Genomic DNA, 11,513 nt, shown 5'->3' on the forward strand with positions numbered 1-11,513 from the left:
GGTTTGGTCCCAAATTAGAAGAAAGGCCTACACTTTAATTTTTTTTATTTGAAAATCAAATTTATAGACATAATTTTTGTTGAAACATATAAGAGGATAGCCAGTAAAAGGAATCTAAATACAAATATACATATTACATTAGGGATAAAATTCTGTGGGAGAAGTGAAACGAAAATATGAGTTCAAAAGAAAAATAATTTAAAAACCTGTTTCTGCATTTTATTTTACTTATTTAAAAAAATTTTTTTATTGGTTATGAATATTCACGGGGTATAAAGCAAATTGTCACCACTCGTGCCTAAGATGTGATGGCCAGATCCATACTGGCAGCATGCTCGTTACCACAAATTATGATTATACCCCATGTCCCCCACCCAATTATCACCTCAATTATCCCCATCTTCCCTCCCTATCCATCTTTCCCCACTCCACTTTGTATCCCTGGGTATGTTCTCTCCCTCTGCAAGTCCAATGCACCACTGTGGTCTTTCTTTCCTTTTTTCTTTATCTCTTAGCTCCCACTTATGAGAGAGTACATATGGTAATTATTCCCCTGTACTTTTAATTATTCTCTGGGAAACACGTCTCAGAAAATATTCCACAATAAGTTCTCACCCCTTCATTTGTTCTTTCTTTCCTCCATTCCTTCTTATCCTGAGTCTGCATTTTCTCTCTTTTCAAGGTCTGTGGTGGTCACTCCTGAATTCATTGCTGAAAATAAAAGCAGGTTCACTAAAAGGTGCAGGAGCAGCAAACTTGGAAATACTTCCTTTCAAGAAATGCTCTAAACAAAATAATGTCCTTCAGTCCCTGGCCTCACCACTGTCCTGTGAAGCACATAATATTAGTATTGGAAGGTGTTCCACAGAGCCAGAACAGATGTTTTCACAATTTACTTCCCAGAGCTCTGGAGATTCCACAGAGAGGACTCAGGGAACACCCCAAAGGTGGTGGTGGGAGGTAGATCCAGCAGGACACCCGCGCTAGCCCACCCCCCTCTCCACACACATGCACAATGCAGAACTTTTGTTTATTTTGAATATTGAACTTCTACATAAGATTTCTTAGGAAGAAGAGATTTCACTGCCAAAAAATATATTGATTCCAATTCAATTCCCTTACCTTGTAAATGAGAAAACCAAGATCTAAAGAGATTAAATGACTTTCCCAAAGCCACATGTATAATGAATAACTGAAGGCAGGACCCAGAGCTGCCTGCCATGATCAGGGACACACAGACAGATAAAGCCCCCAGGCAGCCCATTCACCATCCACCCAGAAGGCAGGACCCAATGCTGCTCACCATTACCAGGAAGCCTCACACTACTTCCACAGAGGTGGTCCACAACAGTAATCACCACAACTTCTACTGCAGCAAGGATGGCTAGTCTCCAATTAGCAGCCATGACCACCACTCAGGTGGCCCAGCACATATTCAACTGCATTGACACAGGGAGAGTCACCAGAAACCTAGAAAAGAGGAGGAAATCTTTCTCCTCAAATTCCACTCCGGAGTAACAAAAGCAGCAACTGATTTACCCGATGACCGGAAATCAATGTAGAGATAGAAATATGAAAAATAAAAACAAGAAAATATGATATCACCAAATAAATAAGTAATTCTCAAGTACTGGACTATACAGAACAGGAAACCCTTGAAATGACTGAAATGGAATACTGAGTAACAATCTAAAGGCAACTTAAAGAGATAAGAGAAGACTCAGTTACACAACTTAATGAAATGAGAAAAAATATATAAGATATGAAGGAGAAAATTTACAAAGAGATTAATACCTTAATAAAGAATGTAGCAGAATTCACAGAACTGAAGGATTCATTCAATGAAATAAAAAACACAACTGAGAGCAGAAGCAGCAGATTAGAGCAAGCAGAAGAAAGAATCTCTGATCTCAAAGATGATCTTTACAAAATAACCCAAGCAGACAAACAAAAGGAAAAAAGAATTTTTTAAAAATGAAGAAAGTCTAAGAGAGCTAGCAGACAACCTTAAGTGCGCAAACATCTGAACGATGGTTGTTTCAGAAGGGGAGGAGAAAGGTAAAGGCATGGAAAAACTATTCAATGAAATAATAATGAGAAAATTCCCAGGTATAGGGAGAGACAGAGGCCTTCAGATCCTGGAGGCTCAAATATCCCAAAACAGATTCAATCCAAAAAGATTCTCTCTGAGACAAGTTATAGTCAAACTGGCAAAGCTCAAAGATAAAGAAAGAATCCTAAAAACAGCAAGAGAAAAGCTTCAAGTCACCCATAAAGGAGCCCCCACCAGACTAACAGAAGAATTCTCAACTGAAACTCTACAGGCCAGAAGAAAACAGGATGACATATTCAAAATACTAAAAGAAAAAAACTTCCAGTCAAGAATGCTATACCCAACAAGCTTATACTTCAGAAATTAGAGAGAAATAGTGTATTTTCTAGACAAACAAAAACTGTGGGAGTTGATCACCACATAAACAGCTCTGAAAGAAATTCTCAAGGGAGCCCTGAATCTGGAATCTGAAAAACAATAATCACTACCACGAACACACAAAAAAGAACAAAACCCACTAGTAAAATGCAAATGCAAATGAGAAACAAAAAAAGAAACTTAAATCTTAACACCTCAAAAAACCAACAAACATCAAAGATGAATAATAAATGAAGAAAAGAAAAACATACTTAAAACATCTAAACAAAAAGCAATAAAATACCAGGAGTAAGACAATACCTCTCAATAATGACCCTAAATGTAAATGAATTAAACTCCCAACTCAAAAGACAGACTGACATATTGGATTAAAAAGCTAGACCCAACTATATGCTGTCTTCAAAAGACCCACCTCACCTATAAAGATACACACACACTAACAGTGAAGGAATGGAAAAAGATATAACACACAAAATGGAAACCAAATTTTAGCAGGAATAGCTATTCTTATATCAGATAAAATAAACTTTAAACCAAAAACTATAAAAGTAGAAAAAGGTCACTATAAAATGATAAAAGATCTACCAAGCAAGAAGATATAACAGACATAAATATATACGCACCCAACACCAGAGCACCCAGATATATAAAGTAAACACATTTATACCTAAAGAAGGAGATAGACTCCAAAATGATAATACTGGGGGACCTGAGCACCCCTCTCTCAGCACTGGACAGATTATCCAGGCAACAAATCAACAGAGAAACACAGGACTTCAACTACACTTTAGACCAACTAGAACCAGCATATATGTACAGAATATTTCATCCAAAAACTAAAGAATATACATTCTTTCCATCGGCACATGGAACATTCTACAGGATAGACCAATATATTAGGTCACAAATCAAGTCTCAACAAATTTTTTTAAATTGAAATCATTTCAAGTATCTTCTCAGACCACAGCAGATTAAAACTAGAAATCAATAACAACTGACACTCAGGGCACTATACAAATACATGGAAATTAAACAACATGCTCCCAATTGAACTATAGATCCAAAAAGAAATAAAACAGAAAATCAAAAAATTTCTTGAAAACAATGAAAATAAAGGCATATAATATCAAAACTTGTGGGATACTGCAAAAGCAGTACTAAGAGGGAAGTTTATTACAATTAACACTTACATAAAAAGAATAGAAAGATTTCAAATAAACAACCTAATGCTATACCTCAACTAAAAAATAAGAATAATCTAATCCCTTACTAGACATTAAGAAATAATTAAGATCAGACCAGGACTAAATGAAAGAGACCCAAAAAATAATTCTAAAGATCAATAAAACAAAAAGTTGTTTTTTTGAGAAGATAAACAAAATAGACCAGCCATTTGCTAGGCCAACTAAAAAAGAACAGAGAAGATCCAAATAGCAAAAATCAGAGATGAAAAAGGAAACATTACAACCAATACTACAGAAATACAAAGAATGATTTGAGAAAAATACAAATAACTAAATGGCAAATTCGAAAACCTGGAGAAAATGGATAAATTTATGGACAAGCACAAGCTACCAAGACTGAACCAAGAAGAAATCGAAAACCTGAAAAGACCAAGAACAAGCAATGAGATTGAAGCAGTAATCAGCAGTCTTCCAACAAAGAAAAGCCCAGGACCATATGGCTTTACTGTTTAACTCCACCTAATTTTGAAAGAGGAATTGATACCAATTCTCTTTAAACTATTCCAAACATTTGAAACAGAGGCCACTCTCTCAAACTCATTCTACGAGGCCAGCATCACCCTGATATCAAAACCAGACAAAGATACAACAAAAAATGAAAACTCCAAGTCAACATATCTGATGAACATAGATGCAAAAATCCTCACCAAAATAATAGCAATCAGAATCCAGCAACACATCAAAAAATTATAAACCAGGATCAAGTGGGATTCATCCCAGGGAGACAAGGATGTTTCAACATACACAAGTCAGTAAATGTGATATGCCACATCAACAAAATCTAGAACACAAACCATGTGTTTATCTCAATAGACACAGGAAAGTGTTTGACAAAATTCAATATCCCTTCGTGATAAAGGCTCTCAGCAAATTAGGTACAGAAGGAAATTATCTCAACACAATAAAAGCCATATACAATAAACCCACTGCCAATATCACTCTGAACAGGAGAAGACTAGTATGCCCACATCACCACTCCTATTTAATATAGTGATAGAAGTGCTAGCAAGTGCTATCAGGCAACAGAAAGAAATAAAGGGCATCCAGATTGGAAAAGACAAACTCAAACTGCCCCTGTTTGCAGATGACATGATATTGAATATAGAAAAACCTACAGACTCTACCAAAAAACCCTTAGAGCTGATAAATGATTTCAGTAAAGTTGCAGTATACAAAACCAACTCACAACTATCTCTTTTTTATACTCCAATAATGAACTACCAGAAAAAGAAATCAAGAAAGCAAGCCCATTTACACTAGCCACCAAAAAAATAAATTACAAAGGAATCAATTCAACCAAAGAGCTGAAAGATCTCTACAATGAGAACCACAAATCACTACTGGAAAAAAAAAAATGAAAGAAGATCTAAAAGGTGGGAAAACATTCCATTCTCTTGGATTAGAAAATCAACATTGTGAAAATGTCCATACTACCCAAAGTGATCTACAAATTCAATCAATCCACATCAAAATACCAAAAACATTCTTAACAGAAAGAGAAAAAACAATCCTAACATTCATGTGGAACAACAAAAAACCCCAATAGCCAATGCATTCCTGAGCAAATAATATAAAGCAAGAGGCATGACACTACCTAAATTCAAATTGTATTACAAAGCTATAGTAACAAAACAGCATGGTACTGGCATAAAAATAGACCATCTGAGCAATGGAACAGAATAAGGAACCCAGAAATCAACCCACATACTTACAGCCAACTGATCTTTAACAAAGACAACAAGAACATACATTGGGGAAAAGACTGTCTCATCAATAAATGGTGCTAGGAAGACTGGACATCCATATGCAAAGGAATGAAACTAGATCTGTACCTCTTTCCATACACCAAAATCAATTCAAAGTGGACTAAAAAACTGAGCATAACACCTGAAACTATAAAACTATTAAAGGAAAACATAGGGGAAACACTTCAGGAAACAGGACTGGGCAAAGACTTTATGAATAAGACCCTAAAAGCACAAGCGACAAATGAAAAAAAAATGGGATTATATCAAAATTAAAAATCTTCTGCACAGCAAAGGAAATGATCTACAAAGTGAAAAGACAACCTACAGGTGAGAGAAAATATTTGCAGACCATATATCTGAAAGGGATTAATATCCAGAATATACAAAGAAATCAAACAACTACACAGTAAAAAACAAATAAGCTAATTTAAAAATGGGCAATAGAGCTGAAGAGACATTTTTTGAAGGAAGATATACAAATGGCCAACAGGCATTTAAAAAAAATACTCAACCTCACTAATCATCAGGGAAATGCAAATTAAAACCACATTGACATATGTCTCACCCAGTTAGCCTGGCTGTAATCAAAAAGACAGAAAATAACAAATGCTGACAAGGATGCAGAGAAAGCAGAACTCTTCTACACGTTGGTGGGACTGTAAATTAGTACAGCCATTATAGAAAAACAGTGTGGAGGTTTCTCAAACAACTACAAATAGATTTACCATACAATCCAGCAATCTCACTTCCGGATATATACCCAAAGGGATGGATATCATCACATCAAAAGGATACCTGCATTCCCATGTTCATCGCAGCTCTGTTTACAATAGCCAAGACATGCAACCAACGTAAATCTCCATCAACAGACAAATGGATAAAGATAACGTGGCATAAATACACAGTGGAATACTACTCGGCCATAAAAAGAATGAATTCTGCCATTTGAAGCAACATGGACGAGCTTTGAGAAAATTATGTTAAGTGAAATAAGCCAGGCACAGAGGGAAAAACCACATGTTTTCACTCATAAGTGGGAGCTAAGAGAGAAGGAATGAAGGAAAGAAAGACCACAGTGGTGTGTTGGACTTGCAGAGGGAGAGAACAGACCTAAGGTTGCTGGAAGTTGGGGAGGGAGAAAGAAGGGAACTGGAGAGAGGCTGTATGGGGGACACAGAGAATAATTACAACCTGAGGTGGGGACATGCTGATAGTGTTGGTCTGCTCACTACCTCTTGGGTGCAGGTACTGATGGTCAGCTCTGTGCCCTGTAAATATGTATAATCAATAAAACTTTTTTAAAAAAATACAAACAATACTTCCTTTCTCCAGATGTTCCTGTAAGGAAATAAATAAATAAATGTGTAACGAAGCAAGGACTTAAACCCAGGGCCTGTGAGTCTGTATCTAGCCTCTTTTAGTATTTTGTTATTTTTCTTTATGTCAACAGGTCAGAGGTTTACCAAATGTGTCTACTCTTTGTGGTGTACACTAGTTTATCCACAACAAGGTAAACTTACTTCTAAATAATTAATTCCACCAGATATGTAGATAGAATAAATAAAAATCAATAAAAATAAACTTTCTTCTCTTAAAAATTTTTAGATATCCTCGAAAATCCCTAGGCAGAATCTTCCTTCAAATCTTTACTGTGATAAATGTCAATAAAACCCAGAAACAGGCTTTGTAAATATTGTATACCTTTTGCACATCTATGAAGGCAACATAATTTTGTGGTCAACAAATGACCCAGACTCAGAATAGATTTTTAAATTTCATCAATATGTTTCTAAAAAGTAAGCTCTTTTTTCTTTCTTCCCCCCCCTCCCCCCGGCATCTGGCTGGTACAGAGATCTAAACCTTTGACCTTAATGTTATAACACTATTCACTAACTAACTGACCTAACCAGCCAGCCCTAAAAAGGAAGCTCTTGAGGCAGGAGGAGAGGAAAATGACATGACTAAGTGTAGGAAGATGAGATTTTATTTTTAGTTCATCAATATTGTCTATAAATATGAACTGACCATGAAGGAGAAAGGAACCCAGAGAAGCCAGCCCTGAATCCAGGGCTGCTTTTCTGGAGAATTCTGCATCTTCTAGGAAAACAGCTGAGATGCTGAGCAGAGATTTTGAAAGCCGTGCAGGGTACAGGAACAAACTTGCTCTGGTGAAATACTCCATATTTTGGGTTAAAACCACAAAGGGCTGAGTCATAGGAGTAAGGATAAGCCAGAAATGATTCAATCTTTACAGGGGCTGAAGTGCAGGTTCATATTAACTTCTATAATTAGAACAAAGTGACCCAGAATTACTAGTGTCCCTAGTCTCTTGCCAAAAGAAAACAAGCAATTAATAAGCATCATCCTATGCTTTGAATTAATTTTATAGTTTTTTATATATATTGCTTAGCACAATCAAAAGTAACCAGACAATGTAATTAAAAACCAAGATAAATAAAAGACAACAGATTTAGAGCTACAGGGAACCTAGAAAATGAAGTTCTTATACATAGCCTTTAGGCCTTTATTAATATATTCACAAAGACCAAATAATAATAAATTAAGAATTTTGACAAAGAAAAAGAAACTATAAAATAAAACCAAAACAGAATTTCTGGACATGAAAAATACAATAACTGATATTAAAAACTTAATGAGTGAGTCTAAAATTAGATTATACACAGCTAAGGAGAGAATTACTGGACTGGAAGCAAATTTGAAATAAAATTATCAGAATAAAGCATAAATAGGAGAATAGAAGTATGGAAAATACAAACAAAGGGGTAGGAGATGCAGTAAGGTCTAACACACTTTGAAGTCCCAGAAGAACACAGTGCGAATGAGGCAGAAGGAAGGAATTCCAAAGTCCTCAAGCAACTTCAAAGAGGTTCAAATCAACTAGGTTGAGCAGTACCTTTAAAGGGCAACGATCAATGCTAGAAAAAAATGAAATAATAAAATTCTCAGTCATAGACCGAGAATTTTATAACTAGCCTAATTACCATTTGCCTAAATTCAGAAGCAAATTATGAAAGTTATTCTCCTTAGTAAATTATTTTTAGCTAAAAGAAATGAGTATTGATGTGATATAATTACATTACTATGTTTTACTTTTCTAGTAATAAAAATAGTTTTAATGTATGATTATGCTCTTCTGGATCTCATACGTTGTATTTTTTTCCTTTAGTGTTTATGGATATGATGCTATCAGCCTACAAAAATCTAAAGCAAATAGTATCCTACAATTGCTTTAGGTAAGCTTTCACATATAACTTAAGTTTCAAGAAACAAGACAGAGCAAATATTTGGTATACTCTTCAGTTAAATATTCTTAACAAAACAAATGTGTCCTAGAGGTAGCTGAACTCAGGAATTTTTGTCCAGTGATTTGGCACTGAGTAATCAACTAGGAACAAAGTCAGTCCCTAGGGAAATTTTTAGTTGTAAAAGCCAACCTTTAATATTAAAATATGTTCAAATTTCACAAAGTTTCTCTCTCAAAAGCTACTGGTAAAAATTTTGCAATCCCCAGGCACTTTAGAAAGATGTCTTATGTGGAAGCCAATTAACCAAAGGTATATTTAGATTCTATTTGATATAGCTTAAAATAAGCATGACTGAACTAGTATCTAGCAGTGTAGTTTTTGAAGTTGAGGGAAATATGATCATAAATTATTTAACTCATTTAACAATGAATGTCTCCAACATACTCTCTGGTGTCAAAGTTACCTGGAAGCATTTACTTACCTCTAAAAATTGAGTCATTTGCTCCCCACTCTCTAGTTGGATGATATCAATATTGGTAAAATATTAATGTTGTCTTAATAATATTCATTCCCAAACTCACACGTAGGAGAGGAAATTTATTGGAAACACAGTGCTTCTGGATAATTGTCCTTTATTTTATCAACCCTGATGAATTATGTTCAATAAAATGATATACAAACAAAATTTCTTCTCAATTCCAACACGTTGTAAAGGTCACAAGTTTCCACACCACTACCAGGTTGATTTGATGACAATATAACAAGGGTCCTTTTATATCATGCGATAATACCATTGTTTTACAGAGAATAAAATTTAATGCTAAAATAATTAAAGAGGTAACACCATAATAGTGATTTAGAAAATTATTCTCTTTGGGAAGTTTAAATATTTCTCCAAGGTCTGTCAGAGATCAAAGAAAAAAATGGAATTCTGAACAGAGAATAGACCCAGCCACAGAGCATGGTTCATGTGAGTATCAGCAAACAAGAGGTCAACAACCCTGAAACTAGAATCCAAAACAGGCTCACAAGTCAGAACGAAAGTCAAACTAAGGTAAGCAGCTCAGTTCAGAGTCTTTCCACATAAACATGAAACTATTAGATGAATAAGGATATTGGGCAATCTATCTCCTTTATGAAAGGAGAATGGACCGATAACTGGCCTGTAGGCTTGGCCTTTGGATGATGCCAATATGGGTCAACAGGTCACTCTGCTGCCATCAATCAAGGGGCCACATCTGGCACTTAGACACTGGCTGAACAATGTTTTCAATATTAGTTAAGTGATTTTAGGTGTAGCCAAATCCCTCCTTTAATGTAAAGCCTTCTTCGTTGACAAAAGTAATCCAGTAGACATAAAAAGTAGACAAAATATGCACTTAGAAGCAGTATTTGTTGGATTTGACTAACTAAACAGACACACTACAGAATGTACTTAGTGTATATTTCCTGGCTGAAATTCGGGAGAATAGAGAATCCACTTACATTTCCGGTGATCACAACACAGGGATAGTAGAGGGCATCTAATTCTACCTCTCACTCACTGAAGAAATATCTCTTTAAAACATTCTTGGTTAATGGGAAGGGAACCAACAAATACTTTAGAGTGCCAATCCACTTTTTTCCTTTTTTAGAAAATTTGGATAAATAATACATTCACAGGGATCAAACCTTAAAAATTATAAAATTATACTAGTAAAAAGCCCCTTCCAACCCATCTGCCCAGTTCTACAACCATGCCACCAGCACCACTCACCCCACCCTGCAACAAAGGACCATCATTATCAATCTCCTGTTCATTCCTCCAGGGATCTTATGCATAAAAAAGCAAATGCAAATATATTTTTTTCCCAGTGCCACTTTTAAAGAGTTTCACTTATTAGAAAATACTTATTTGCCATGATTCTAATTTGGTTTCTTTTTGTTGAACAGAAGAGCTATAGCAATCATATTCAAAGACATTAAACGGTATTAAATCTGAACATATATGAGTGCACTAAATGCTTTATAGATATTATATGACATTACCTTACAAAGATACTGTATTGCAGATATTATTGTTATTATAATGGTAGAAAATTCAACACAGAAAAATTAGTAAATTGCTATAGAGGTAAGCAAAAAAATATTCTATCTCTTCTTTTATTCTAACCTTCCCTAATGCTCAAATCTACAATCATGTCTTCATCTTCCTAAATTCTGCCATGACCACCTGCAAAGGGATCACCTATCTAATATCTAACCTTACAATTCCTTGACCTCCCCATGGAAAGAGCATAGACTTTGAAGCCAGACAGATTTGGCTCTGAATCAAATTTCACCACTCACTAGCTATGTCAACCTGGACTCTTTCCTTGCCTCTCTGAGAGTAAAAAATTGGGGGTTGGGGGGTGAGTGCAAGGGAACACAAAATGAAAAAAACTCTGTAGATTTTCACAACCAAAAAACTTATGTTTACCAGCTTACTTTTTTTTTTTTTTGTCCTTTAAAAAAATATTCTATAGTGATTAATCCAAACCACTGTCACTTTCATTTTGTTCCTTACCTCATGTTTATCAACCTTACTCTCAGCATATTAACTGCACCACTTACTTCACCTGGGAGGTGGAATTCATCAGGCAGAGGAGAAGGCAATGTGCATGGAAGCCAGATGCCATCCTGCTGCCTTTGAAGATGGAAGAAGGGTCCACAAGGAATGCAGCTCTAGAAGTCAAAGCAGGCAAGGAAAGAGCCTCTGGGGGAGTGTGCCCCTGCCCATACCTTGATTTGAGCCTGGTGAAACCAATTTCAGACTTCTGATTTCCAGAACTATTGAGAAAGAAAA

The sequence above is a fragment of the Cynocephalus volans genome, chromosome 8 (genome assembly GCF_027409185.1).
Source record: "Cynocephalus volans isolate mCynVol1 chromosome 8, mCynVol1.pri, whole genome shotgun sequence".
Classification (NCBI taxonomy): Eukaryota; Metazoa; Chordata; class Mammalia; order Dermoptera; family Cynocephalidae; genus Cynocephalus; species Cynocephalus volans.